The sequence below is a fragment of the Carcharodon carcharias genome, chromosome 9 (assembly GCF_017639515.1).
Source record: "Carcharodon carcharias isolate sCarCar2 chromosome 9, sCarCar2.pri, whole genome shotgun sequence".
NCBI classification, from domain to species: Eukaryota; Metazoa; Chordata; class Chondrichthyes; order Lamniformes; family Lamnidae; genus Carcharodon; species Carcharodon carcharias.
The window spans coordinates 96,075,455-96,092,813 of record NC_054475.1 but is presented as its reverse complement, the minus strand read 5'-3'; the positions used below and the strand labels follow the sequence as shown (position 1 = coordinate 96,092,813).

At 43.3% G+C, this 17,359-nt stretch overlaps 1 protein-coding gene across 8 annotated transcripts in view; it reads right to left on the bottom strand.

Moving 5' to 3' along the window:
• bcorl1 (BCL6 corepressor-like 1) overlaps positions 1-17,359 on the bottom strand; it is a 301,883-nt gene that overhangs the window by 275,817 nt on the left and 8,707 nt on the right. For 6 of the 8 annotated variants that reach the window (XM_041195890.1, XM_041195882.1, XM_041195881.1 and 3 more), the window contains exons 2-3: positions 13,459-13,579; positions 12,081-12,305 (exon numbers count right to left, since the gene is read on the bottom strand). The gene's annotated coding sequence lies outside the window, so the exon portion shown is untranslated. The remainder of the gene's footprint in view (positions 1-12,080; positions 12,306-13,458; positions 13,580-17,359) is intronic. The other 2 variants (XM_041195886.1, XM_041195888.1) reach the window with 2 other exon arrangements.

The following is a 17,359-nucleotide window of genomic DNA, read 5'->3' as shown; positions in this document are numbered from 1 at the left end:
CCAGCTGGTGAGGGAACCAACAAGAGGGAAAAACATACTTGACCTCATCCTCACCAACTTGCCTGCCGCAGATGCATCTGTCCATGGCAGCTTCGGTAGGAGTGACTACCCCTCGGTCCTTGTGGAGATAAAATCCCGCCTTCACATTGAGGATATCCTCCATCATGTTGTGTGGCACTACCACAATGCTAAATGGGATGGATTTTGAACCGATCTAACATCTCAAGACTGGGCAACCATGAGATGCTGTGGACCATCATCAGCAGCAGAATTGTATTCAAACAAAAGCTGTAACCTCATGGCCTGGCATATCCCCAACTTTACCATTATCATCAAGCCAGGGGATCAACCCTGGTTCAATGAAAAGTGCAGGAGGGCATGCCAGGAGCAGCGCCAGGCATACCTAAAAATGAGGTGTCAACCTGGTGAAGCAATAACACAGGACTGCTTGTGTGCCAAACAGCACAAGCAGCAAGTGATAGACAGGGTTAAGCAATCCCACAACCAACGGATCAGATCCAAGCGCTGCAGTCCTGCCACATCCAGTCATGAATGGTCTTGGACAATTAAACAACTCACTGGAGGAGGTGGGTCCAAAAATATCCCCAGCGTCAATGATGGAGGGGCCCAGCACATCAGTGCAAAAGATAAGACTGACACATTTGCTACAATCTTCGGCCAGAAGTGCTGGGTGGATGATCCAGCTTGGCCTTCTCCAGAGGTCCCAGCATCACAGATGCCAGTCTTCAGCCAATAATTCACTCCACGTAATATCAAGAAATGGCTGAAGACACTGGATAGTGCAAAGGCTATGGGCCCTGACAATATTCTGGCAATAGTACTGAAGACTTGTGCTCCAGAACTTGCCACGCCCCTAGCCAAGCTGTTTCAATACAGCTACAACACCGGCATCTATCCGGCTACGTGGAAAATTGCCCAGGTATGCCCTATACGCAAAAAGCAGGACAAATCCAACCCGGCCAATTACTGCCCCATCAGTCCACTCTCGATCATCAGTAAAGTAATGGAAGGGGTCATCAACAGCTTAGCAATAACCTGCTAGTTGACACTCAGCTTGGGTCCCGCCTGGGCCAGTCGGCTCTTGACCTCATTACACCCTTGGTTCAAACCTGGACAAAATAAGTAAACTCCAGAGGTGAGGTGAGAGTGACTGCCCTTGACATCAAAGCTGCATTTGACAGAGTGTGGCATCAAGGAGCCCTAGCAAAACTGGAGTCGATGGAAATCAGGGGGAAAACTCTCCGCTGGTTGGAGTCATACCTAGCACAAAGGAAGATGGTTGTGGTTGTTGGAGGTCAGTCACCTCAGCTCCAGGATATCATTGCAGGAGTTCCTCAGGATAGTGTCCTTGGCCCAACCATCTTCAGCTGCTTCATCAATGACCTTGTTTCCATCATAAGATCAGAAGTGGGCATGTTCACTGATAATTGCTGATGACTCCTCAGATACTGAAGCTGTCCATGTCCAAATGCAGCAAGACCTGGACAATATTCAGGCTTCGACAGACAAGTGGCAAATAAAATTCGTGACACACAAGTGTCAGGCAATGGCCATCTCCATCAAGAGGGAATCCAACCATCGCCTCTTGATGTTCAATGGCATTACCATCACTGAATCCTCCCTATCAACATCCTGGGGGTTACCATTGACCAGAAACTGAACTGGACTAGCCATATAAATACGGCGGTTACAAGAGCAGGTCAGAGGCTAGGTATAATGCGATGAGTAACCCACCTCCTGACTCTCCAAAGCCTGTCCACTATCAACAAGACACAAGTAAGGAGTGTGATGGAATACTCCCCACTTGCCTGGGTGAGTGCAGCTCCTACAACACTCAAGAAGCTTGACACCATCCAGGACAAAGCAGCCCGCTTGATTGGCACCAGACCCACAAACCTTCACTCGCTCCACTACCGATGCACAGTGGCAGCAGTGTGTACCATCAAAAGATGCACTGCAGGAATTCACCAAGGCTCCTTCGATAGCACCTCCCAAACCGACGATCACTACCATTTAGAAGGACAAGGGCAGCAGATAGATGGGAACATCACCGCCTGGAAATTCCCCTCCAAGTCACTCACCACCCTGACTTAGAAATATATCGCCGTTCCTTCACTGTCGCTGGGTCAAAATCCTGGAACGCCCTTCCGAACAACACTGTGGTTGTACCTACACCACATGGACTGCAACGGTTCAGGTAGGCAGCTCACCACCACCTTCTCATGGGATGAGCAATATACGTTGGCCCAGCCAGCGAAGTCCGCATCCCATGAATGAATTAAAAAAACACTCGCACATCTTAATCTTCCCTCTGACAATGACCATCGTAGCGCCCGATTGGCTACAATGCAAAATAAAAGCTTCCGCAAAATAAGGATTACAAACCAAATTTAGAAATCCAACCGTGCCATTGTACATACAAAGGTCAACAAATCACCCATTTACATTCTCTTGGTGTCTGTTTTCAGTGTCCTAGCGCTCTTACATAGTGTTACACCAGTGCCTGCAGCATAGCTGGTGGAAGGCTGCTGACTTCCAGGGCAGGAGACTGCAGATGGCCTTGGAGGACAACTTCAAGCAGCTCTGAGCTTAGAAGTCCCAGCTTCCAGAATGCACCATCTCAGAATGGGTGGCAGCAGGCTGGGTTGGCTGGCTGACAGCAAGGGTACTGTGGGGCAGGAATGTGGTGACAAATGTTGTCTCCCTGAGAGGGGACAGCAGATTCATACCCCTTGGAGCCATTGCAATTTCCCCAGGGTGGACCCTCAGCAACTCCAGTAATCAATTGGAGGGCAGATTGCTGGACTGCTGTGAGACCTTGCAAGCCTTTTAGCGTATTATAATCCACACCCATTATGGCAGCAGTTTGAGCCTGCATGACACCACCCAGATATTAGATGACTACTGCTTGTGATATAATGGCAGCTGTACTTTGGCTATCAGATGCTGCATCACAGTTGGGTCCAAAGTGCAAACAGAGTTTGACACCATTTCCATGCTGGAGAAGATTTGTTCCAAGCTCTGCACAAAACCCTGTGCCAAGATGGTGCCGGACTCCTTCATGCTCCTTGACATTGCAGGTTTTCTAGCAGACTTTGCAATGCAACAAGCATTTTGTTGAGTACACTCATTCACATTCTTCTTAAGGCTGACTATCAATTCTGCTGCAGTGGAATTTGTGTACACCTCGTCCTCTAGTGAGCTGGCAACTGCGCTATCATTGCCTCTGCCCTGACTTTGAGTCTTTGAATATTTTTAAGGCAGAGGTGGTTAGGTTTTTGGTAAGCACCGGGGTGATAGGTTACCGGGGGTAGGCGGGATGCAGATTTGAGGGAGCTATCAGAGCAGCCATGAACTTATTAAATGCCGGAGCAAGCTCAAGGAATCGAATCACCTACTCCTGCTCCTTGTTTGTATGTTCGTATGCAGCCATCTCATGCCAATCTTTCAAAACATGCAGATCCTGTCTCTAACCTATCCCTTAAGAAACATGCAGTGTCAATATCTGAGCTGGTACTAGTGAGTGTGAAATCAAGTCATGGTGTTCTGTCTTCATCATTGCTGTCTTCTTGGTGTTCTTTCATTACCTGGCCAGGTTGCACCTCTTAAGTATCTGAAAGGAAAGGCAGAGGGTTACGGTTGTTTTTGCGGGAAGGAAATGGGGTAGCATGAGGTGCCTACACCATTTGCAACTTGTAACTCAGAAGAGTGTGTGGGATGAGGGGGAAGTGGGATATGAGGAGGAGGATTAGGTATGAGGATATCATCATTTTCAATGTTTTTAGCCCCTCCCTGCCGCAGCCTCAGCCATGGGTATCCCAATAATGGTCAGCACCGATGCCTCCATGGGGGTTAGGGCATGCAGGGGTGCTGTCCCACTACGGTTCACTCCTGAAGCCTCTGGTAATTCACCACCTTGTCCTGCAAGAAAGAGGGAAGTGTGTTAGTGAATGTGGTGCAATATTTTGGGTGAATTGGGAGTTGTGATTGCATACACAGCCAGCTATTCAATCTTAACAGCGAGAGAGGGAGAGGAACAGCATGGCCATTAACAGTGAGAGAGTGAGAGGAGCAGTGGGGCCTTTAACAATCAGAGAGTGCGAGAAGAGTGAAAGACCATTAAAGAACATAGAGAGAGAAGTGAGAGACCATTATAGAGCACTATTTAAAATAGCTTGCTAAGCATAAGATCGATACTGGTGTGTAAGAAAAATTACAATAAAGTGTAAAGACTGGGGAATTCTTCAAGTGTAAAGAGCAGGGATACTAGAGTAATTAATTAAGTAATTAAATGAAATATGATAGCGATGGCAGGGCGGATGATATGTTGCTGCTGCAGCATATGGGTTCTGCTGGGACACCAAGGTGATCCAGAGTGAACATATCTGTAGTAAGTGTTTGCAGCCCAAGGAACATCAGATCCGAGTCAAGGAGCTGGAGTCCGAGTTGCAGACATTGCGCCACATCAGGGAGGGGGAAAATTACCTGGACCATTTGCTCAGGAGGCGGTCACACTCCTCAGATTAGGTCATTCAAATTTGGTCTGTGATCAGGGACAGGAGAGTGTGACTGCAGGTGAAGCAGGTATGGGGACCCAGCGGGTAGCGTTCAATGATCCTTGGCCCCTTCAACTCTCAAACAGCTATGAGTTTCTTGCAAGCTGTGTGGATGAAAGCAGGGACTGCAGGGCAGGTGAGTGAACTGACCACGGCACCGTGGTACAGGGAGCCATTCAAGTGGGGGAAGGAAATAGAAACGTAGTAGTGGTAGGGGACAGTATAATTAGAGGGATAGATACTGTTCTCTGAAGAAATGAGCCTGAGTCCCGAAGGCTGTGTTGCCTGCCTGATTCCAGGGTTAAGAACATCTCCTCAGGGCTGGAGAGGAACTTGGAGTGGGAGAGGTGGAATCCAATTGTCATTGTCCACGTCGTCGTTGGTACCAATGATATTGATAGGACTAGAAAGGAGGCTCTGCTGAAATAATTTGAACAGTTAGGAGCTAAACTAAAAAGCAGAACCTCCAAGGTAGTAACCTTGGGACTACTACCTGAGCCACAACAAACTGGCATAGGGCAAATAAAGTCAAGGAGTTAAAGCATGGCTCAAAGATTGGTGTGGGAGGAATGGGGTTTCAGTTCATGGGGCACTGGCACCAGTACTGGGGTAGAAGGGAGCTGTTCTGGTGAGACAGGCTTCACTAAAACCGTGCTGGGACCAGTGTCCTGGTGAATCGAATAACTAGGGCTGTAGATAGGGATTTAAGCTAAATAGTGGGGGGGGTGGGGGGGGAGGGTTCTGGAGAGGGGATATGTAGGTTAACAAAGCAAAAGGATATGACAGCATTGAGTAATTTAGGTATTGATAGCCAGAGTGTGACAGGAAGGAACAGAGTGTACAAACATTAAAAAAAAAGCAGCAAATAGGATCAAAGGGGGGAAAAAATGGTAAAACGGCAAAATTAATGGCTTTTTACTTAAACGCACGTAATATTTGGAACAAAATAAATGAATTAGCGGCACAAATAGAGGTTCATGGTAATATGGTTAATGGTTAATGATCTTATAGCCATTACATAGACGTGGTTACAAGAAGATCAAAGCTGGGAACTAAATGTTCAGGGGTATGTGGCTTTTCAAAAGGACAGGCAGGAAGGAAATTACCTTGGATTGGAAGATGTAGAATCCAAATGGGTGGAGGTAGGAAATAACAAGGGGAAGAATACACTGGTACTGGTGGGAGTAGTCTATAGGCCCCTTAACAGTAGAAATACTGTAGGACAGAGAATAAATCAGGAGATAATGAAGACATGTAAAAAAAAGGTAGTACATTAATCATGGGTGACTTTAATCTTCATGTAGATTGGGAAAATCTAATTGTCAGAGGTAGCCATGAGCAAGAATTCATAGAGTGTATTTAGGACAGTTTCCTAGAACAATATGTTGTAGATCCAGCCAGGGATCAGGCTATTTTGGATCTGGGAATGTGTAGTGATTCAGGTTTAATAAATGATCTCAGAGTAAAAGATCCCTTAGGAAACAGTGACCATGACATGGTGGAATTTAGCATTCAGTTTGAGAGTGAGAAACATGAATCTGAAACAACTGTGCTAAACTTAAATAAGGGTAATTACAAAGGAATGAGGGAAGAGCTGGCTGGAGTGGATTAGGAAAGGATTTTAGCAGAAAAAGTGGTTGATGAGCAATGGCAGATATTTAAGAAAATAGTTAATGACTCACAACAAAGATTTTTCCCAATGAGAAAGAAGGGTTCTAGGAAGGGGGTAAACCAACCATAGTTAACCAAGGAAGTTAAAGATAGTATCAAATTTTAAGAAAAAACATACAATGTGGCAAAGATTCGTGATAACCCAGAGGATTGGGAAAGTTTTAAAAACTAACAAAAGATGACCAAGAAAACAATAAAGAGGGAGAAAATAAGCTTTGAGGGTAAACTTGTAAGTAATATAAAAACAGACAGTAAGAGCTACTTTAAATATATAAAAAGGAAGGGAGAGGCCAAAGTGAACATAGGCTCCTTAGAGAATGAGGCTGGGGAAGTAATTATGGGGAACCAGGAAACGGCAGAGTAGTTGACTAAATACTTTGCATCAGTCTTCATGATAGAAGACACTAATAACATTCCAAAAATACTAAATAATCGAGAGGCAAAAGGGGCGGAGGAAAAAAATACAATAACTATCACTATAGAAAAAGTAGTAGGGAAACTAATGGGGCTAAAGGCTGATAAGTCCCCTGGACCTTATGGGTTCCATTCTAGGATATTAAAGGAAGTAGCGACACAAATAGTGGGTGCGCTGGTAGTAATCATCTGAGAATCCTTAGATTCTAGAAAAGTCCCAGAAGATTGGAAAACTGCCAATGCAATACTTATTCAAAAAGGGAGAGAGACAAAAAATACTAACTGTAGACCAATTAGCTTAATATCTGCCATTGGGAAAATGTTCGAGTCTATTATAAAGGATGTAACAGCAGAGCATTTAGAAATTCATAATATATTCAAGCAGAGTCAGCATGGCTTCATGAAGGGGAAATCATGCCTGACAAATTTATTAGAATTCTTTTAGGAGGTAACAAAAAGAATAGACAAAGAGGAACCAGTAGATGTAATATATTTGGATTTCCAAAAGGTGTTCATTAAGTACCACACATAAGGCTACTTAATAATATAAGAGCCCATGGTGTTGAAGGTAGTATATTAGCATGGATAGAGGGTTGGCTAACTAATAGAAGACAGAGAGTTGGGGTAAGGGGAGCATTTTCAGGATGGCAATCTGTAACCAGCGGAGTGCCACAGGGATCAGTGCTGGGGCCACAATTATTTACAATATATATTAATGACTTGGATGAGGGAAGTGAATATACTATCGTCAAGTTTGCAGATAACACAAAAATAAGTGGGAAGGCAAGTGGTGAGGATGACACAAAGATTCTACAGAAGGATATAGACAGGTTAAGTGAGTGGGCAAAAACTTGGCAGATGAAATATAATGTGGGAAAATGTGAGGTTCTGCATTTTGACAGGAAGAATGGAGGAGCTGAATATTATTTAAATGGAGAAAGGCTACAGAAAGCTACAGCACAGAGGGATTTGGGAGTCCTCATGCATGAATCCTAAAAAGGTAATATACAAGTTCAGCAGGTAATAGGGAAGGCAAATGGAACGTCGGCCTTTATTTAAAAGGGAATGGAGTATAAAAATAGAGAAGTCTTGCTAAAACACTACAAGGCACTAGTTAGACCACACCTAGAATACTGTGAACAGTTTTGGTCCCCTTATCTAAGGAAAGATAGACTGGCATTGGAGGCAGTCAGAGAAGGTTCACTACGTTGATCCCGGGTATGGAGGGATTTTATGAGGAGACGTTGAATAGGTTGGGCCTGTACTCATTGTAGTTTAGAAGGATGAGAAGCAACCTTACGGAAACATAAGATTCTTAGGGGGCTTGATAGGGTAAATGTTGAGAGGTTGTCTCCCCTTGTGTGAGAGTCTAGGACCAGAGGGCATAATCTCAGAGTGAGGGGTTGCCCATTTAAGACAGAGAGGAGGAGGAATTTCTTCTCTCAGAAGGTAGTGAATCTGTGGAATTCTCTACTCCAGAGGGCTGTCGAGGCTGGGTCATTAAGTATATTCAAGGTTAAGATAGACAGATTTTTAATCAGTAAGAGAATCAAGGGTTATGGGGAAAAGGCAGGAAAGTGGAGTTGAGGATTTTCAGATCTGCCATGATCTCATGAATAGTAGAGCAGGCTTGATGGGCCAAATGGCCTACTTCTGCTCCTACGTCTTATAGTCTGTGAGAGGCTTTCAACAGTGCTAAGTGTATGATTGATGGAGATTATTGGTGTTTGTGTATCAATTGAGCAGTTGCTGAGCATACTGTTCCAGCTGGTAGCAAATGTCATTTGAAGATGAATTCAGTAAGCTTGATCACTCAGGAGAAGCCATTGAATTTTTTGCAGCATTGCATACAGGTCCTCCAAGCTTGATTCCTGAAATTGACAGCCACAGCTGCCAACCCATTGTCTTTTGACCTGGTGTCTGGAGGGCTTTCTTCTCTGCTGACACAGGATATATCTTTCTTCCAGTATACACTTGGAACATGGTCATATCCCATTATACCATTCCTCAATCTTTCCCAGGTCAGATTCTCTTCAACCATGATTCCCAGAACTGGCTGCAGCCACAATGCATCTCCCCTTTTAGAGGTGCAGGCTAGTTTTAAGCTATGCTTTAAGTGTACTAGCCACTCACAATATTGGTCCCCTGTTGATCTGTCCAGCCAATCAACCACACAGTTAGCTGGATGCAGAGATTATTCAAATGAGCAGGCACCACATCAAATCACTGCAATCACAAGCATGGATTAAACATACACTGCAACTCCCATGCCTGTTTTTGGGGCTAAATTCAGTAACTCCCACTGATATTAATTTTAACCCATCTCTTTTGTTCATCTGCTTCGCCATGAAGAAACACCAGACATGGCTTTCTCAACCACTTAGCTTTACAGCAGCAGCCTGTGAGGATTCATATTTTTTAGTTGCTGTCATTCAAATGTAGGGAATGGAGAATGTGGCATCACCAAATAACTTCTTTAAAATAATGTTACTTAACTGAGTCTCTTGTTTTGTCACTGAGCCAAAACTAATTACCAATCCTAGATGTGATTAACAGAATTTTGAAAATAATTACTGTGAGAAGCAGCAGTTACCAAAAGGGATTCCTCTTGCCGCTAAGCATTTTCACTATCACGACTAAAACTATAGACTTAAGTGACACTGCAACTCCTTTTTACATCGCCAAAACATGGTCCTATATGCATGTCAGAGAGAAAATATCATGATCACTACCTTCCGTGGGAAAGCTATACATATGACTGGAATGTGGAGATTCTAGTCATCTATGATGAACAGTCGGTCTTACAGATCTACTGAGAAAGTGAGCCATACTAGCTTACAGATTTGTTATTAACACCAAAATAGAGTGAATTCAGATGACATTCTATTAAGGGCTTCATTATTTGTGCAGAAAAGTGGATTTTTTTAAATATAAAATTATGTTGGTGAGATGGGTAGGGTAAAGGGAGCTGGCTCAGTGGGTAGTTCTCCTGCTCTAAACTGGAAGGCGCTGGGTTCAAGCCCCACTGTAGGTCTTGTTGGCTATGAACAAGCCCAGCCACTGGTGCAGACAAGCCAGTGTTGGTTCCCAGCCCGGATAAATGGGGAGGGTAGGCAGCAGAAAGGATATCCAGTTGTAAAACCACCCACCAAATCCAAAAAACAATGATGGTTAATATGAAGGTGATCAATCAACATTGTGGTTACCCAATGTAACATGGTGTAGTGGGGTCTCTGCCAGCAGGTGGCAATGGGGTGGGTTGCTGGGGGGGGGGAGAGTGCCGGACAGTAGATCTGGGCAGTCCCTGTGGACCCCTCCATGCAGGGAGCATTGTCTTTGGCAGCCTTTGGGGGTGCGGCAGTGGTGGCAGAACTAGATGCCATGAGGTGAGGGAGAAAGCAGCAGCAAGGAGCAGAAGTCTGGGACTTGTGTGTTGCAGTGTGGTAAGAGCCAATGCCCAAATAGGGCAGATCGAAGCCTCTGATGGTGGCTAGAGAACCAGGAAATGGCAGTGGGGCAGGCAAATAGCTGCTGGAGACTCAGGTGGACCACCTGGACAGTATCCCTGAGTTTGAGAGGCCATGAAGAGAGTAAGTTCCTCTTCATGTCTGAGAGATAAGGTAAACTGGGCCACGTGGTCACGGGAAGTTAACAATAGGAGCTCCAGCAACTGGACTCTGCCACCTGGCTGATTAGAGATCAGGAGTTAAGCTCTCAACAGTATGCTTATAGATCTGGAGTGTTGGCCATGAATGTCCATTGTAAATAGTTCATTCCTCTAAGTTAAGCTTTTCCATTAATGTTTATTTAAAATTTGGTGCAAGTAGAACAAAGGATCCCTGTTTTATAACCTTTGTGCAGCCTGAGTGCTTGAATCTCAAGTAACAATGCGGGAGAAGTCGAAAGGAAGAAAAGTTGGGTATGGTGGTGAGAGGAGGGAAGATACACTTTTAAATCTGTCTCAGGCAGAAACAACATGTACTGAATTCTAACTCTGAGCTTATCTTATTGGCAGGTACAATACCATTAAAACTCCAGCCTTAAATGTTTGCTAAACAAGAAAATTAAAGTTTTAAAAAGGAGTATGAATGCTGGGAACCGAAAACTAAATAAACAAAAGGCAGATAGTTGGACTTACTGACCTTTCGTCTTGGGACCGAGATTTATTTCTTGCCCATACTGACGGAATAATAATGGGTCCTATGTCAATGAATTTGCTCAAGCCAACTTTTATCCCTCAATAGCATCAATCTAAAACAGATTATCTAGTGTTACCACATTACTGTTTGTGGGACCTTGCTATGTACAAATTGGCTGCTGTGTTTCCTATATTACCACAGTGACTTCACTTCAAAAGTACATCACTGATTGTGGGGCCATCTTGGGATGTCCTGAGCTCATGGGTGCTATATAAATACATTTTGTTTTTTATTAATCAACTTCCTAATGGGCATGGGCTCATTGTACAAAACTGCCCAGTTGGTAGTTGAAAAGAAAAATTAACTTTTTTCAGGTGCTGACAGACTTTCTGTATATTTCTATCATTTTCTGTTGGGCACAATAAGTTTTACTTCATACCTTACTATAATGGAGTTTTTGGTGTTGATACTTGGTGCCCTAAACAAAAGCACTTTGATTAGCACAAAGCTAACACACAAAAAAAAAATCTAAAAATATAATGCTGGAAATACAGACACCCAGTACCTGAAAAAAAAAGCGGGCTACAATTTTTGTTCAGAATCTTTGTCAGAACTCATTAAGCGACCAATATGGAATCCCAGCTGAAATGTTAGCTTGTCTTTCCTGGTTCAGATTTTGGCTCGTCTGCTGTGCATTTCCAACATTTTCTGTTTTTATTTCAATTCCGAGTGGAATTTTAGCTAAGAGGTGAGCTTTGCAATAATCAGTTTTTCTCAATTGGAAATAGTTTTGCAGTTACTTTTAAAGCTCTACCAAAACTTTATTGAAAAAGTTAGGTTAGCCTTGTGTCTCAATACTGGTTTTGTATTGCAAGTGAAAGGTAGAGATACAAGACAGCACAGCTCAAGGTTCACCAGCACTATGTTATTTTGATTTAAAGTTCATGTGCAACAGGCTGCTCAGGAAATGCTGGGCTTTTGTTTTCTTCCATTTTTTTAAGGAGCCAGATTTATGATTTCTATGCAATATAATATCATATATATTTCTGTAACATTATCTTTCAGTTACATCCTTTCAAGGCTGAAATGCTCATGTTAATCTTTCCTCAATTCTCTGACTCGAAGGATTACTCCTTATATAAATTGCCCCACTACTGGTCAAATATTTGTCTTCCTCACTTGTGGAATAAACTGGCCTCTCCACTATTCCTATTATATATCTTGCTATAGTAATTGATAACATAAAAACTGCAATTGATAATAAAGTAATTATACAAACCTAAGATTTAGTAGATGGAGTAGGCCATGCAGCCCCTCGAGCCTGCTCCGTCATTCAATAAGATCATGGCTGATATGATTGTGGCCTCAGCGCCACTATCCTGCCTACCTGGTAACTATGATTACCGTTTGTAATCCAAAGTAATCCGCTTGCAAAGGTAAACTAAATGGCTTGGCACTACAGAGTCTAGGTTGTAGTGGTGTCCTTTCACAGCTTTGTTCTAGGCTGTAATTCAAAATACAAGAAGTGTTTACTCACAGATCACTAAGTTGAAGGATTGACAGTAGATTCAATCAAAATTTGAAAAAATGCTCTCCACAATCATAATTTTCCACTTACTACAAAAAGGCTTTAATAAATACAGCATTGCTTCACTGCAACATTTAATGTGGACTAATCTACCTCTCATATAACCTGGTATGAATAACCTACTATAAATACTTGCAAAATTCCCACCATCCTATAAATGACTGACTATATATTGCAAAAATGTAAGACAAACAGGTGTTCGATGTAAACCGGTCAAGATATATTGGAAATTATGGGGTAGTCTCTAAGGGGGGGTAATCTTAACCTAATTCACCACATGGGAAACCCAAGCGACAGAGTGCAACACTTGTTTTACATCCTGCCCAATGATACTTTCAATGGAGAGGAAGATTGGATGCCACTTGATCCCATCAGTTTCCCACCAAGCAAGTTAGGATAAAATTGCCCTCCTCTCATTAATATGCATGTCGTTAAATTAAAATTAAAGCCTTCAAATCTTCTCAATGCTGTTTTTAATTTGAGGATTGTCCATTAAAATAATTAGCTGCTGAGCAATAAGGTAGATTATCAGTTTACTTCTGGAGGTAAGTTATTTTTTAAACGATCAATTTATCATGCCAAATACATGCAACACAATCATATGAAATGTGAAAAAGTACGCTTTGGAAGGATTCAATAAATGTTGAAGCAACTCTTTTTTTTAAAATGAAGCTAGGATATTTTTCTACTATACCTTCTATTCCTCATATGCCAATCCTATAAACAGGCTATCTTCTCCCAGGCAAGCACAAACAATGCTGTACATCCTTTTACATCTGTCTGTTCCCTAAGTGGGAAAACTAAGTATGACAGTGGAAGGCAGCAACAGGCACTAAATACTGCTCAGATATTCTACACCATTAGTCTCTGATTCTGATGTTGAACCACTTTTAGCAAATATTGTGCAGGTGCTCTCACGTTGTGGTAATAAGCCATAATACTGCAAGGAAAAAATGGAGTCCACATGCCTTAATTAGAATTGGTGGAAGCATAACTGATAATTAGCATTCTACTGGCAACAAGAACATGAAAAGAAAAAGAGTTCCAATAAAAGAGGTCTCATACTTACTAGCTAGGGTTGATGGTTTTTAATGTGGGTTGACGGAGTGTCACTTAGCTGCAGCCTGACCCCATTCAAGGGTGGTCTATGGGTCAATGTCAGAAACAACCACACTAATGTTCCAGCTGATCTGAAAGAAGGTAGGACCAGTTTAATTAGAGGTCCACTACAGCAACTTTAACACGTATAAGTGTCCACGCTCTCTCCAGAGAGATGAAAGTACAAGATAACCTCATTTAAAAATAAACAAAAATAATGAATGCTGCTCCTTTAAAGACCTACTCCCAGCCTCTAAATTGTGTAAGTCACGCTTAAAAATAAATGTAATATTGTTCTCTGTGTTTTGGGCCAAGGCATGTGACATGCTGCAGAAATTTTAAAATCCTACTGGTGCTCAGTTCAACCTGCCTTCCCAGCTCTGCTGATGGCTCTGTAATGAAAACTGGGACAGATCTGGTTGATCTGATATAAACTGCCTTACTTTATGACCCAAAGTCAAAATGACCCTACATATGCACATTTGATGGAGTAACAATTGAGTTCACCCATGAGATTTCCCCATCGCGAATAACCTGCTAATACTCAGGTCTAAGCATTCCATGCTGGCAAGATCCCAAGCAGAAGTTAAAGAGACTACAAATCACTCCCACCCAACCAAGTGGATCTCACCCTGGTTTCCAGGGTTGGTGTAATACAAATATTTAGAGTAAACGAAGGCACAAGCAACACCAATTACTACTGACTTCCCCATTGGGGGCAGGAACTAGCTTAGTGTGACAGGATTTAAAGCCCTACAGCAGCTTAAAGGAGTAGTCAGCCACCAAGCTGTTTAAGGGAGCAAAAGAGCAAGGTTTCTTCAATAAAAAAATGGATGAGGGATCTGCAAGGAGGAAAATGAACCCTCAAGTTCTGAACAGCTGCAGGGATGATGTTGCTGGACCAAGCCAGCAGAGATGGAGGCCCTGTTTGGGGAAATACAACAAAAGCACCAACATGAAAATTCCAAACAAGGTAAAGGAAAGTGTTTAATTATCTTATCAGATATGGTAAGGTATGAGGGAGGAGCCATCCATACCTTTCCAGGAATTGAAGTAATTTCACTTAATACTGTTTCAAGGTGCTTAAAATTTCTTTTCATCAGTGTCCTGGCGGCAATGTGTTTCCCTTATATTCCCAGCTTCCACATGGCCATGTTTCTTCACTCACAATTTCCATGCAATCATCCTACTCACAGCCTTCAAGTGTTAGTGCAGGCATTATGATCTACACACTGACAGCTGTGTTTTACTATACTTCATGATAACTAAAGTTAATATTCATTTCTTGCACTTAAAAGAAAAGAAGTAAAGTATCCATAATGACAGAGAGAACTGTGACAGATGTCAGATCTCAAAATATCCATTCTCTCATCCTCTATGAAGAGGGAGATCACCAAACCCTGATGAGGTAGGCCAATAAAGGTGTCAAGGGTGGGAAAGTAGGAATACAGGTACAAGTCATAATGACATTATGCTTTTTTTCCCTCCTCATCTTACTATGCCAGCATTACTTGGCAGTAAACATCCTGAAAACCTTAGTTCACTCCTTCTACTGAATCTGATGTGAACTCTGCTCCTCAATAACCCATTCTAATTTCTCTGTTTTTCCTTCTCTAAATATGCCAGAAAAAACACAATCAGAGAGCAGTGGATCTATTTCAGCCACTTTAGAGCAACCACTTGTAGCACTATGACTTGCAAGGCTACAGACCATGAGCTGGAAAGTGGGGTTGGGCTGGATAGTTCTTTTACAGTTGGTACAGACACAATGGGTTGAATGATCTCCTCCTTTGTGATTCTGTATGATTCCACAAGTTGGATTCTGTCCTTCTGCTGACGTGTCCACCAGTGGGCCAGGAAGAAGTTGGGATTCTGATGCGGAAGGATGTGGCCGCCTGAACCCAATCACATGGCGGCAAGCTCATGAATATTTTTAACTTGGGCTTGCTGCTGGATCACTTAGCGGGGACAGTTCTGACTACAAGAGATCCGCATCACCTGTTCCCTATGCAGGAGGAGATGTCATATTTAAAGGGAATAAAGCCCTGTTTAAAAGGAGAAATTCGGCATGCAGTGTTTCTGAGGGGGGACTGCAATTGAACTGGCCAGCATTGTCAATTGTGTGAATATCACAACGGAAAACTTCTGAAGGTCCAGGTAGAAGAAATCTCACAGGTTCAGATGCTGTCATCAATGGGTTCAGCTGTGTTCTTTGAGGTATCACTGTCCACCCAATGCATCAGCTCACTGTTCAGAGAGAGCTCGCTGTGCAACCTCCTCTAGGCTGTTTCAGAACACAGAAGGATTCTATTTCCAGCTGATGGCTGCAAAAGGCCATCATGAATGACCAAGGTGGCTTGGACAAAGGTTACCACAAAGGCTGTGGGGTCCATTCAAGAGCTTGAGTCCAGTGCCAAAAAAGGATTCATAATCTCTTCCGCACTGCAAGGATGAGTTTGTTTCAGACTGTCAAGAAGTGGATGAAAGGTGGGTGGGAAAAGTAGGAGCATGAATGATTAAGGGTTAGGACAGGCATTGACGTGAAAGTACTCCCCCTTTCCAACTTCCATTGTAGCATAGGCTGCATGTGTGTATATCACCAGAATCTGCATCTTCTGCTTATTATCCAGATTTCATGGGAGCATGAGGATTAGAAGGCAACTGAGCACCTCATGGAATGAGGGTCAATCCGGCAGTAAGGGATTCTCCTCAACATCACTGGAAACTTCATTTTCTCCGCTTATACTTGCAGGACAAAAGGGCCCAGGGAGAGATCTAAGACTAGGGATGGAGTGCTAGAGATTCATATGTTGTAATCCTTGGAGCTGGCAGGGGAGCAGGGTGGTTGATCCATATCTGACACTGCGTTTGAATTGACAGGCATGGAAAGTGAGGAGGAATTGTACTTACCCACCATCTCTGGCTGCCTGTTGCACCAATGAATGGTGGCGGCCCTTAACATCATCGCTCCAGTAATTGTTTTTATGCTTCATCTGCAGGGTTGTCTGCCACAGAGAGTCATGACCAGCCCCCATATGTTGCACTTCACACCTCCTCGGAGGAGCATAGTCCAGGTGTCTTTGAGGGTGCACCCAGCACCAGCTCGGATACACATACCTCAGTGGGGAGTTGACAGTCTGGTTAGAATTGCACAGTCACACAGATGCAGATGTGGGAGGCATTGACAGGCGAGGCCACTGGCAGTCGAAAGACTGTTAGAAAGTAGCTCCCTGCTGCACCCACAGCTGGTGAAGGGCCTGATTAGAGCCATACTCAACATGTTAGAGTTGCAGAGGCAAACAGGGGAGAATCTGGTGGAGCTGCCTGAGGCTTTCAGCAGACATGGGGGGGTGATGGAGGAGTCCTTCCATAGCATTACCTCTGTCTCAGGTAGGAGAGCGCATCACTTCTTCCATAGAGATGGTAGCAACTGCCATGGAGAGGCAGGCCCAGGAGACCACATAACAGATGCCTGGTGTCAGCACAACAGGGTTGCCAATTGTGATTAAATGTATTCCTGGAGGTTTTATCACAAGACTTTCCCCTGGGCTCCAGCTATTAGTCAGCCAACATATCCTGTGACGCACTGCTTTCCTACGCCAATTGGAAAAGAAAAAAGACCTACTACCCAATTGGATGTCATCCAAACAGCCTTTTCTTTCCCCATTATTAATATTTTTATATCTGGTAAAGAGAAATGTTCAAAGTAAATGACAAATAAAAAATATCTTTTAATGTTCTGATGATGTTTCTCCAGGGTTGCACAGAGTTCCTGGAAATTGATCTTCAATTCCAGGCCAATCCTGGGGAGTTAGCAACCCTACACAGCGTGACCCTGCACACCATTGCTAGTGCCATGAGCTCAATGCAGC